The 12,935-nt window shown below is 35.1% G+C and overlaps 1 long non-coding RNA gene across 1 annotated transcript; it reads left to right on the forward strand.

Moving 5' to 3' along the window:
* The first annotated feature begins 11,014 nt into the window (after positions 1-11,014).
* Positions 11,015-12,709, forward strand: LOC114256168 (uncharacterized). The gene is made up of 3 exons (XR_014365860.1): positions 11,015-11,267; positions 11,789-11,863; positions 12,073-12,709. It is a non-coding gene; the product is annotated as an uncharacterized LOC114256168 (long non-coding RNA).
* Positions 12,710-12,935: the final 226 nt, after the last annotated feature.

Raw genomic sequence — 12,935 nt, forward strand, 5'->3', positions numbered from 1 at the left:
AAGACACTCAATGAGTTCAGGATCCAAGTGAAATCTTGAGATACGAAAGCATATCTTAGTGCACAGAAGGTGATGCCTAAGTTAATGAATAAGGTCATGGAGGCCCAGAAACACGATCAAGAGGTAGCCTGCATCAAGGGACGTCTGGAATCAGGAGAGCCCATGCCCGATTGGGTAATTCACCCCGATGGGAGTTTAAGATACCAAGGTAGGTTGTTTGTACCAAGTGACGAGTTACTTAGAGAAAAGGTACTGAAGGAATGTCATCATTCTGCATTCGCGGTATATCTAGGAGGGACTAAAATGTACCAAGATTTGAAGAGGCAGTATTGGTGGAATGTAATGAAGAAGGAAGTGGCTAAATTTTTAGCAAGATGTCTGACATGCCAACAAGTGAAGGCGGAACATCAGAAACCAAGGGAAATATTGCAACCTCTGTCGATAGCCGAATGGAAGTGGGAGTATGTAACGATGGATTTTGTGACAAGGTTGCCTATGTCACCCAGAGGGCGCGATGCTATATGGGTAATAGTGGATCACCTCACCAAGTCAGCACATTTCCTACCCTATAAGATGACCGATACTTTAGAGTCTATGTGCAGGCTCTACATTGGGGAGATCATTCGACTACATGGAATTTCGGTATCTATCGTGTCAGATCGTGATCCACGGTTCACCTCTCGATTTTGGGAGAGCTTGCAGGAAGCTCTTGGTACTAAGCTATGTTTTAGCACCGCCTTTCACCTACAGACGGATGGACAATCTAAACGCACCATCCAGACACTCGAAGACATGTTGAGAGCTTACGCAATGGATTTTCAAGGAAGTTGGAAATGACACCTACCTCTAATTGAATTCGCCTACAACAACAGCTTTCAAGCTAGCATCGGTATGGCGCCCTTTGAAGCATTATACGGACGACCTTGTAGATAGCCGATTTGTTGGACGGAAGTGGGTGATGCAAATCTGATAGGACCCGAACTTGTTCTAGAGACTACTAAGAAGGTCAAATTGATCCGACAACGGTTAAAGACTGCTCAAGACCGTCAAAAGAATTGTGCAGATAGGAGGAGAAGACCATTGATGTTTGAAGTAGGCAACCACGTGTTCTTAAAGGTGCAACCCAGGCGTGGAGTCGTACATTTTGGGAGAAAAGAGAAGCTGTCACCACGATATATTGGACCTTTTGAGGTATTGGAATGAGTGGGCGAAGTAGCATATAGACTAGCTCTACCCCCGCAGTTAGCAGGGATACACAACGTCTTCCATGTATCTATGTTAAGAAAACACATCGCTGACCCGACACACGTCCTTAAATGGGAAGAGATTAGTCTTGACAAAGATATTACATTTAAAGAAGGACCGGTAGCAATACAGGACAGTTGAGAGAAGAACCTCAGAGGCAAGATGGTTCACTTGGTGAAAGTGCTATGGCGTCATCGGGGAATTGAGGAATCTACTTGGGAACGCCAGGATTGGGTGAAGGAAAACTACCCCGAGCTTTTCGAAGGCAGTATGTAGTTGAATTTCGAGGACGAAATTGTTTTAAGGGGGATAGGTTGTGAAGCCCGTGAAATATGTATTCACTTTAAAAACCCTAATGATTGGATTATTTTCTTAAAGCCCCTCGGTTACTTGAATTAATTCAAATCTTGTCGGTTAGCATTACTATTTTTATTTTATCAAAACAGGAATTACCCTAGCCGAATTAGGTTCCCTAACCTAATTTAATTCTACGTAAGTTACATGTATTTAACTCCAAGCCCTCACTCTTTATTTAAATTCAAAACTTACCCAAAAACTAGTACTTGTACCTTGTACCTTGAAGTACCATCAATCATGTAATATATATATATATATATGTATACATCTTGAGGAGTGTGTCCTAGAGCCTAAAATTGATAAAATAATAACCCCATCACACTTTCCCAAGGCCGGCCACCCTAGGGAGAAGAGATGAGCCAATTTTCAAGATTTTTGATCATGATATTTTAGGAAAACCAAAACCTAATACCATAGGCCTAGGATGATGTTCCCTATACTAGTTACCTTTCAACTAAAAAAAATCAACTAAATAATGCCTAATCCTATGATTTAGCACCTTAGTTACTCCTATCCCATTAGACTCCAAACCCTTCCATCCATTTTCAACTAGTGGGCTTTTAGGACATTTTACATCAAAAATTGCCTATATATACCAACCTCCCCTAGCTTGGCAAAGCACAAACATGTGACCACCCTCACCACTGATTAGTGCTAATCTATGATTAAGCATGTTAACTAACTGATTAACTGAAATTCTGAACTAATTGATTTAGTGTATTAGTTTAAATGCATTTCTATCTGTTGACCGTTAAATGATCTGTTCATGTTTTATGTTTTAAATTACAAATTGAAGGCCTTATCGGTGGCCGAATCTGAAATTGATTAATGCTTTGTGTTAATTAGAATTAATGTGATTTTATGGTATATTTAATTGAAGATTGATTTTGTATGATTAAATTGGATTAAATAAGCTAAATTACAAAAGTTGGACTTATCTACAAGTTTGCCACTTAGTGGTTTGACTCTAGAACATCCCTTACTACTTCATTCATGTTTGTTATATCATCCATTCCATCTTTAGAGGCCAAACGAGAGAGAGAGAGAGAGACTTGGAAGAAAACTGAGTTCAACTAGAAAACCTTGCTTGAATTTAGAAGACTTGAAGAGAGATTGCATGTTTGAGCTTCTATATTTGAAATTGAAGACCTAAGGTAGGATATTCATCCTTTGGTTTATGAATTTAAGTTGTGACTTGCATGGTCCATGCTAATTTTGAAGTCTAGATCCAAGATATGGCTTAAATTGTTGAATTGAAGCTTGTATCATGCATGTATGTTCATATTGTTGAGTTTTGAAGTTGTTTCATGAGGATTTCTTCATGCATGTTCATATTTTTGGTCTTGATCCATGAACTCACCATGTTTTGAAGTTAAACATTGCATTTGATCTTGTTTTGTAGCATTGGTGTTCCTAGGAACCCATGCATGTATTGAATTTGCATTGTTCTTCATGATTCATGAAAACTTCTTTGAATTTGTGTTCAATTGAACTACCTTTGGGCTTTGATTTCTCAAATTGATCTTTGAAATATGTCATATTATGGGTTTTCAAATGTTTTCCAGAAACTTAGCCCAAAAGGATCAATTTTGATGCTTTAAAGTTGAGTTTTGAGCTTGAGGTTCAAATCTGGAAATTCCAGATTTTGGACTCACGCTCGAGCGAGGAACTCCACGCTCGAGCGTACACACTGAGTTCATGCAGTCCGCTCGAGTGGGGAAAGGGACGCTTGAACGGGAAATGCGTGTATCCAGTACTTTGCCTATGTTTACAGTCCGCTCGAGCGAGGGAATGCACGCTCGAGCGAGAACTTGTGTATCACGCTCAAGCGGGGATCGAGTGTCTGTCGAGCGTGAATTGCATGCATCTAGTACTTTTGCATGATTTTACAGTCCGCTCGAGAGAGGGAAACCACGCTCGAGCGGAGCTCCTTTGTTTTGTATGTCCGCTCGAGCATAGAAAGCCACGCTCGAGCGTAGACCCCTATTTCAGCAAATTTTGAAAAGTGTTTTTAAGTGCATCTTTGCATCCTTATTCCATCCTAAGTATTCTTAGGCCTAGTTTAAAGCATCTTAATGAGGATATTGATGTAGAACCACACCGAGTCTAATTAGGGACTAAGTTATTATTTCTCAACTATGTAGCTTAGTGTGTGTTCGTTCTGTAACTGTGTAGGGTTGGCATCCGAGGACGCTCTAGCTGCTTATAACCCAGTGCTCTGTGAGTAACAATGTTGTAAAGATATGTTCAATCATGAATATTTTCTGAATGAACAACTGTACTGCTTTCTGAAATGATATTTCTTACTGAATGAATGTTTGTCCTATTTGTGAACTATATTCGTGGCATCCATAGCAATTTACTGTTACTGTACTGTACTGTTACTGTCATAGAGATCTCTGTCGGTTCCCATGTTTGGAACCACTACTGTTTACTGATATGATGGCCATCAACTGACTATTCGGTCTGTTAAGACCTACTGTACTGTTTTGCTATTGGATGTACCACATATGACTATTATAGTTTCTAAATAACTGTTATGGCATGAGATATGAGCCACAAACTGAATGATTGATATACTGATAAATGATTGTTTTCAATGCTGAAAAGACATTCATTCTTAACCTCTTTACGCATATGTTATTCACTGGGCTTTAGCTTACTGCTCATATATATATATGTAGGTGTTCAGGCACCGGACCATTGCTAGAAGCGTCAGGCTAAGCCCTTGTTTTGTCAAGCCAACCTTTGTGCCTCACTTCGAGGTTTCAGATCTGTTCAAGCTAAGGCTGCTTTTGGGGTGTCTCAGATTCACCCTATCTATCTCTGTTATGTATAGACTGAATAATATTTGTACTGTACTGTTATGGTAGGGATTTGGTCCCTAGCCTGAATGCCTGTAAGTAATGTATGTATATACTGTTTTTGTTCTGAATGTGAATATGTTATGAATAGTCTTTTTGCATACAGACTGTTACAGCTCATTGGACATCTTTTAATTATTGTTTTGGCTTCCGCTAGCTTCTGTACTCTGTATTACTGTTTTACTGTTAAGCAGGCCTTCGGTAATCTCAGATTACTGACCGGTTACGGTGCTAAACCCATAAGGGTGGGTTCGGGTCATGACAAAACACCACACCCACACACACACATTCGGCTAGAGAGAGGGAGGAGAACAAGAAAAGAAGTCTAGAGAAGAAGAAGGAGGAAGAAGGGAGCCTTCTTGTACAAAGTAGCAAGCCACAAACACAACCTTCTCTTTCATTTTTTTTTTCAATACATGTTTCTAAAGGTTCTAAATGATGTTTTCAGAACTGATATTACTAAGTTCGTATGTTAAAAGTGCTAAGGGTTGAGCATTGATTCCATCTCTCTTGTATTTTCCCCATTTTGGTCCAAAACCATCTTTTTTTATACCAATCTCTCAACTTTGCAAAGGCACTCTTTCAAACAAATTTTTTGAGTTAAATATATGATAGTTAGCATATTTTCTTCACAAAAGAAATGAAACTTTCCCTTGGTGGAATCCCTTTTTCATAAATCTTCTTGTTTTGGGCAAAGTACCCTAGAATCTGTTTTTGTAGCTCACCTCCAGAAATTCTAGAAAAATGTATAAAATTATTCTGGACCTCTATTTTATGTCAAAACCTTCCTTAAGGTGCTAGCTTCAACTAAAATTGGTTTCATCGAAAAACATCAAGCGGTTTACAAGAAAATCAATTTTTCGTAACGGTCGACGGATTTGGACAGAATCTGGACAGCGCTGGAATATTTTCTAAATAACTTTAAAATCTGGAAAAGTGATCCCATTTCCGAAAAATGTTCTAGAAACTAGATTAAATCCTCTAAGAACCATAGGAAGGCCAAGTCCGGTGAAGGATCTAAAATAGTCCTTTCATTTTAATCTTTATGTGATATTAAATCTAGAAATTTTGTTATGCATGGATGTTTTATGCCTTGTATTCATGAAAATGTTTATTAGTTCATGATCATATCCTGGCATGATATTGTATGTGTTACGCTCTGTTCTTCATCTTCTTCACCTTATTGATACATGCTTGTGTGGATATTTTTATCTTGTTAAGTTGTCTAACCTTGATGTAAAATATTTAACTCAACGGGAAACCTAATGGGGAGGGTATTGGGTTTTCGAGCACATGAGTGGTGAAAAAAATGAGAATATGTGATATATGGATTGTTGAGATGCGTTCCCTATTTGAAAGTTAAAGTCTTGCGCAAGTGTTTGTTCGGAACCCTTGAACGGAGCAGTTGTATTCGGACCCTAGGTGGTTTGGTGTAAGGAGGGATTCGGGCAAGGCCCTATTTTACAGTCTCTTTTGAGGCCCAGCGGTTGGCGCTACACAGTACATAACCGTTGGTAGGCATCCGAGGTTAGGTCTGCAACAAAGCAGCAAAAGATGAGACATACTGAATAATCCGCGTCCGATTCTCGTGGTTGGAAGGACGAAATCTCTTTGGGGGATCTCTAGTTGCTAACAACCTAACTTAACCCTTTATTTATTTATTTGAGTATTATGCTTTATTACTTGATGTTATAATGGTGATTGTGTATTGGATTGGGAAAAAGGGGTAAGGTGTGTATGTGTTTACTGGGCATTCAAAGCTCACGACGTATCATGCCAAGTGACGAAGCGGAACTCATAGCTGGAGACGATGATCCTGAAACTTTCGAAGACTTTTGGCTATCCTAGAAAAATTAGAAGTTTCTTTTTGGATGTTTTGTAAAGACTCATTTGGAGACTTAAGCTTTTTTCTGGAATGTAATGTAATGGAACCATCTTTTGAGTTATATATATTGTGATTGTTATGTATTTGTATTCTACGTATATGTATGAACCTTATCGTTGCTTATGAGACCTTGTGTTAATACCTTTTAAGATCTGTCAAAAGGGTAGTGCGTTACCTAAGAAAGCTGGACTTAGAAGGGAGGCTATTTTGACTCCTCCGGCAATCTGGGATCTTACTTGGTTATTGACCATAGGACTCATTAGTGACTCTCCCTTGACTGCAACCAATAGTGTAGAATCAGGGCATCACATGCATAATTGACTGGTGGGGGCTATCTTGGGCAACTCCAAGATCCATGGACTGTCTGTTTAATTGGTGGATAAGCTGGAATCTCAAAAAGAAAGAAAGGCAGGTGTGGAGAGCTATCCCCTCAGTTGTGGTATGGTATGTGTGAAAGTGTAGAAATGAATGCATTTTTTCTAACAAGCCCCAACTTCTGGAGGAGTTATGTGAGCTAATTAAAGTTCGACTAGCACTGTGGTTGAAAACATTTGATCCTTGTTGTTCTTATTTCGTTGGTAACATTGTAAGGAATATTCATCTGGTAAGAAAATTCATTTAGTAACTTAGGGGTGATCTACTATGGTAGTCTGTCAGTGGGTGTAGCTCCGGGCAGAAGTGGAGCTTTTTTATGAGTGGTTGCTGTGGTTTTTTTATATTGTGCATTGGGAGTGCATCTGTAGTTATAGGAGTGCAACTGCAATTTTCTTGTCTTGGGCATTAAAGGGATTTCTTGCTAATGTTGATGTTGCTATTGATATACTACTTTTGCTATTATTGATGCTGAGATGAGGTAGAGCAGATCAGGATATCTATTTTTTGTTGAAATATTGGTGCTGTTGTTATGTTGGTGTTATGCTACTGCGTGTTTCCCAGGTAGGCAACCCAAGAGGGGGGGTGAATTGAGTTATTAAAAATTTTACAATATTAAAATTAACACAACATTCAGAATTTTAACAGATAAAAAAAACAAAATAATAATTATCAATATAAAAGTAAGAGAGATGGGAAGAGAAAATCAAACACTGAGATTTATAGTGGTTCAGTACGCCAGGCCTACGTCCACTCCCCAAGGAACCTCCTTGAGAATTTCTTTACTATCAATTGAATAAATACACCATCAAACTTGTAGATTTGGCACAGGACTTACTCTTATTTATTGAACCTCACTCAACAATAAATGTCTCACCCTTACAAAATTTCTCACAAAAGTAATGAATAAAAATAAGTGGTACTTAAACCCTCTTACAACAATTCTCTCACAAAGAGTAGATATAAAAGTGTAAGATCAAAAGCTACACTTAGGTCTGAAAGTGAAGGAATATAATACAATATTCTCAAAATTTGGAGCACACATAAATTTTTCTTTTCAAGTTCTTGATTTTTCTCCACACACAACACTTTTATTTATATACAAAAATTATACCCATTGGAGGTAAGACGCTCCTTGCTGACGTCATGGATGACATCTATTTGTTTCAACTTTTCATCATGAGGCATCATTTGTTTCAACTTTTCATCATGAGGCATCTTTTCTTTTTGTCAAACATAGTGGCAGAATTTGAACAAAACTCACAAACATGTGGGTTTTGACTATTATATATATATATATATATATGAGGTAAAAAAAATCCTGCAAAGTCCACATTAATTTATATAAAGATGTAACTTTAACATTCAAATTCAAACTTTAACATGTGAATTAAAATTCAATATGCTGCAATTTTGCAACCATTTCTTTGTGTATTATATCATGTATGATTTTTCACATACTAATAATTAATGTTTCCATATGCTAATATTCAATATTTCCACGCACTAATATATATGATACAATCAATGTTGTGTAAAATATAATTGCTTCCATGATGTATGCTATTATATGCATTATATATATAATGTTCTAATCAAATATTTGCATACATAGAAAAAATCTCTTTAAATAATATTTATGATGGATTTGAAAATATATGCCCTCTTTAAAATATTGTATATGTTGTAAAGATTTTAAACTAAATATATCCTACCACTCCATATCAATTTTGTCAAGACAACCCATCAATATCAAGTTTGTCAAAATAATACAACTAATCAATTTGTCAAATGATGAATAGTAATCAGCCTTATTTTTCAAAAAGTGAATAGTAAAGTTTTCAAAATATTTTCATTTAAATAATAGTTATAAAAAAAATATATCATACAACTTATATTTTAAAAAGATAATATTTTGTGTCAAATAAAGTTTTCAAATAATATTTTAGACATCATCAAAATTAAACAATATGATTAACAATCTCCCCCTTTTTGATGATGGCAATATTGTACGGATTTGACACAAAATAGAAATCAACAAAATTATTTGATAATTTTGCAACATAAGATATTATGCATGCACAACAATTCAAAATCATATTTTCTTCTTCCCCTTTGACATCATCAAAATAAACTATGGAGATAAAAAAAACAGACACAGTTGATACAATAATTTGAGATGCCAAAAATATAATAATGGTCCATAAGTCTGTCGAGATCATTGTGGGGATTTTGGAGCATCTCGAGTGCAAAAAATGTTGACAAATAAAAGATTTGAGCAGATATGCATTAAGTATTGGATCGATGGAGTGTATAAAAAGTGATACAGATGATAGGCAAATACGAAATTATCAAGTGTTGGAGAGAAAATTTTGTTTTAACTTCTTGTGCAATCATGTCATTCCTTACCTTATCTATCAATGAGTCGGACCTGCATGAGGTGCCTGTAATGCAGGCAAATGAGAGAGTATCAGTGGTGCAGGCACATGCTATGCTTGTAAATGAGGGTCCTAGTGTTATTGGTAATCGAAATGATATCGATATTATTAATAACACTATGGCTCTTAGTACACAGGAGCGCGCAAGGCCAGCCCGGCCCGACCCAATTTTTGGCAGGAGCCCGCAAGGCCCGACATGGGCCAAGCCAAGCCAAATTTACATCCCTATCGTACCAAAATTGAAAGAAAGCTGATATCTACTACGAGAATGGAGCTTTTTACTACTTCCCTGCCCTATGAACACAACCAAGCTATTCATCTTGCTTTGGAAGCAGTGAATAATGCTCTGGAAATAGTACTTCTTTTCTCTCATCACTATTTTTTGATAAATTATAAATGCACCCTTAAATTTTCTTAAAATACGAATTATTTTTTTATAATTTTTAAAAATTATTTTGTGACTCTTTTTTTTAAATTGTCAAAATATTCTACTTTATAAAGGCTTTTAAAATTACGGAGTAGAATGTCCTAAACATTTAAAAAATCAAAATTGAAAAAGTTCACTAGGTTTCGCGTAGGAAGTGGGTTGGTTTTTGGACTTTTGGCTTTTTGACTATTTTAGTCTGGGGCTAAAAATTCTCGTTTGAGAATGATTTTTTGAGTTTTTCGACTTTTTGTAAGAGAAATAATATAATGATTATGGGTTAGATGTGATATTTTGTCTTATTAGGCTAAAAAGTTTATTTTGTCTTTTTCTGATTAAAATAGCCCCAAACCCAAGCCAACCCTTCTTCCCAACCAAAAAAATGAAAGAAAAAGGCCAACAAAAAAAAAGTGCCAAACGAAACCTTACATGGGGGTCATTCCTCCAAAAGGGGTAAGCAATGCCACAAAAGAGAAAAATAAAAACATCAGCAAACAAAAATAATTTCATAAATTAATTTGGTGAAAAAAAATTTTAAAAAAAGAACACACTCATGTATTTCTTCTCAATCAAAAAAAAAAATTAAAGAAAATTGCAAATCAATGATGCATTTACAAAATATTTACATATTTATAAAAAAAATTATAACTTTGATTATTAAAGTTAGTAAAATTTACCACTAATTTGAATTTTTTTTTAAAAAAAAAGCATGCACTGATTATGAATTGAAATAATGATTTGAAAAAAGAAAAGAAAAAAAAATTAGGTGATCATGGAATTAGGTATAGGAATTTGAAAAGAAAAGGGAAAATTGATTTTCAAATTGCTATCCAAATTCAAGATCCAAACTTGGCTGTGTTTGGATCATAAAATTAAATAGGAATTTAGAAAGAGAAAGAGAAAATGTAGGTGAAATATAAATGAAATATAGTTATATTTCACATACATTTTTCTTTTCACTTTTTAAATTTTTAGGTAAATCTATAATCTAACACAACCTACCTAAATTCATAATTCAAATACAACCTAATGATTTATTGATCATATATAGGCACGTGTTAAAATGACTTAAAAATATCATTTTTTTTATTATAATTATTTTCATGTAGAATTTATATTTTTTTTAAAAAAAAAATTTAAAGACATGTATTAACAAAATGTAATAATGAAAATCTTTACCTTTAAGTGGTAACATAAATGCGTAAGTCATAACTAAGAATGTTTAATTTTAATTTGTCCATACATGAGGCCATCATCACTTCAAATCATAATTAATACAGTTCATATATATGCACACACTACTAGAAAATTGACTTTTTGCGACTGCTTGTTTGGCCGTCGCAAAAGGAAAAAAAAAAAAAAAAAAACTCCAATTTATATTTAACATTTATTTCTCCTATTTTCTTTCATTTATTTGCGTTTGCCTTAGCTTGGCTCGTTCAACCTCTCACTCTCGCTCTCGCTCACCCCGTATGAATCTCTCTATCCCTCTTGATCTCAATCGATTGATCTCTCAATCTCTCTATCTCAATCTCAATCTCTATACCTCTCTCGATCTCTCAATCTCTCTTTGTATCTGCGTACACATTATCTATTCTCTCTCTGCAATTTGAGCGATTCGTCACAGAAAAACCCTAACTCTGCCATGGCAAAGTTCTCTCGGAGCATTCAAATGCAGCAGAGTAAGCTCACATCTCATGCGTTTCATCTACCTCAAAATTCACCTACATTACGCGCTCACTCACACAAAGACTACCTTTGAGCTTCATTGTGTACATAGTGTCCTATCAATGCATAATTACATGAATGCTTATATACGTATGTATATGTATTTAGCATCGCAATGCAGATCTGTTCTCGGTTCTGTTTTTGCTTCTTCTTTTTTTTTTTTTTTTTTTACCTCTGTTTTGGTTCTTTGATCCATAAATTGCTTGATTTGTTCTAATTTTTGTTCTTTTTTCGATGTTTTTCGCGTTTATTGGTTGGTTAATTGGTTTGAGAAAATCATCGTAAAACTTTGTGGCTATTTCTAGTGGTGATGCCTCTGAGGCCTTTGTACAAGCATTACAAGAGAAGGTTTTTCATTGACATTCTCATCTCATTAGAAACAATATTCAAAATGTAGCTCTTTAATTTTTATGAGTAATGGGCCTTACAGCTAATCTTTGTCACAGTTTGTTGTTTAAAACCGTCCATGGACCAGAAAACACACAATTGGAATAGGTTGTCTGCCATGGCTGCTAAACAGATTGTAATGACAGAGTGATCCATTCTACAGGTTAGAATTTTTTTTGCTAGAATTTGTTATTATGTTTAGTAATTTTCATGTTTTTTTTTTTTTGGTTCTCTAATGATAGTTATACTTGTTAATGAGCTAAGAAATTTCAAAAATTATGAGGCAGCTCACATTTGTATCTATAAACATAGGAATATTAATTTTTATTGAAACTTTCATATAAACTTACATTTGTTGTCATTCTTTTGAAGGTGTCAGATGAGTGGGGCCAAAACTCATGGTGGAAGCCTTCCATGAACCAAAGAATAGAAAAAAGAGTTCAAGGTTTGTACATTTAGTCCCCCATTTCATCTTACCCTTCTGTATAATAAGGTGGCTTGGTTGGATTTTGAACATCTGAGGAACTAATAAGAACCAGGATGAGAGTAACGGATATCGTGCTTATACTTAGATGGTATGGAACCAAATAAGTCTCTATCAGTCTCAATCTTGTAAATTTTCATGATTATAAATTTTGTCTCCATTTCGAAGATTAACATTAACATGTATTTCTCTCTTTGTATAGATACCTTTGTGTGTTTCCCTATGACTTATGCTCATTGATTAACATTATGTTCATTGATTTAGGCTTTAATGTTTTGTTTGTTTGATCACTTAGCAGACACTTGGAATGCATAAAAAAGATTTTTTTTCTTTTTTTTTTAATACTTTTTTTTGGGTCCATATATGAATTTGGGATTGAGGTTGAGATATACTCATTTATTAATATTATTTTTTTGGTCTCTGTTTTTTTCTTTTCCTAGAGGGTCCAAGTTGGTGCTCTTTGCTTTTATGATTTGGTCGGCTAGCCTCTCTATCAAATTTCTTGAATTGGCCGGAAAAATTAATGGTAACTGATAATATTTATTCTATTTATAACATTAAAATGTTTTATTCCCATCATTTTCCTTTATTATCTTTTTAGTGTTCAGCTAATAATCTCTCTCCAATTGCTTCGTTATTACGAAGCAAATCATATGTTTAATTTATTCCTTGTTGCACTTTAAAATGTTACTAATTAATTTTATAAAGTATAGCAATCCAAAGTGGAAGCCACAATATTTGATAATGACAT

Source organism: Camellia sinensis, chromosome 4 (genome assembly GCF_055761805.1).
Source record: "Camellia sinensis isolate YWXY chromosome 4, ASM5576180v1, whole genome shotgun sequence".
Classification (NCBI taxonomy): Eukaryota; Viridiplantae; Streptophyta; class Magnoliopsida; order Ericales; family Theaceae; genus Camellia; species Camellia sinensis.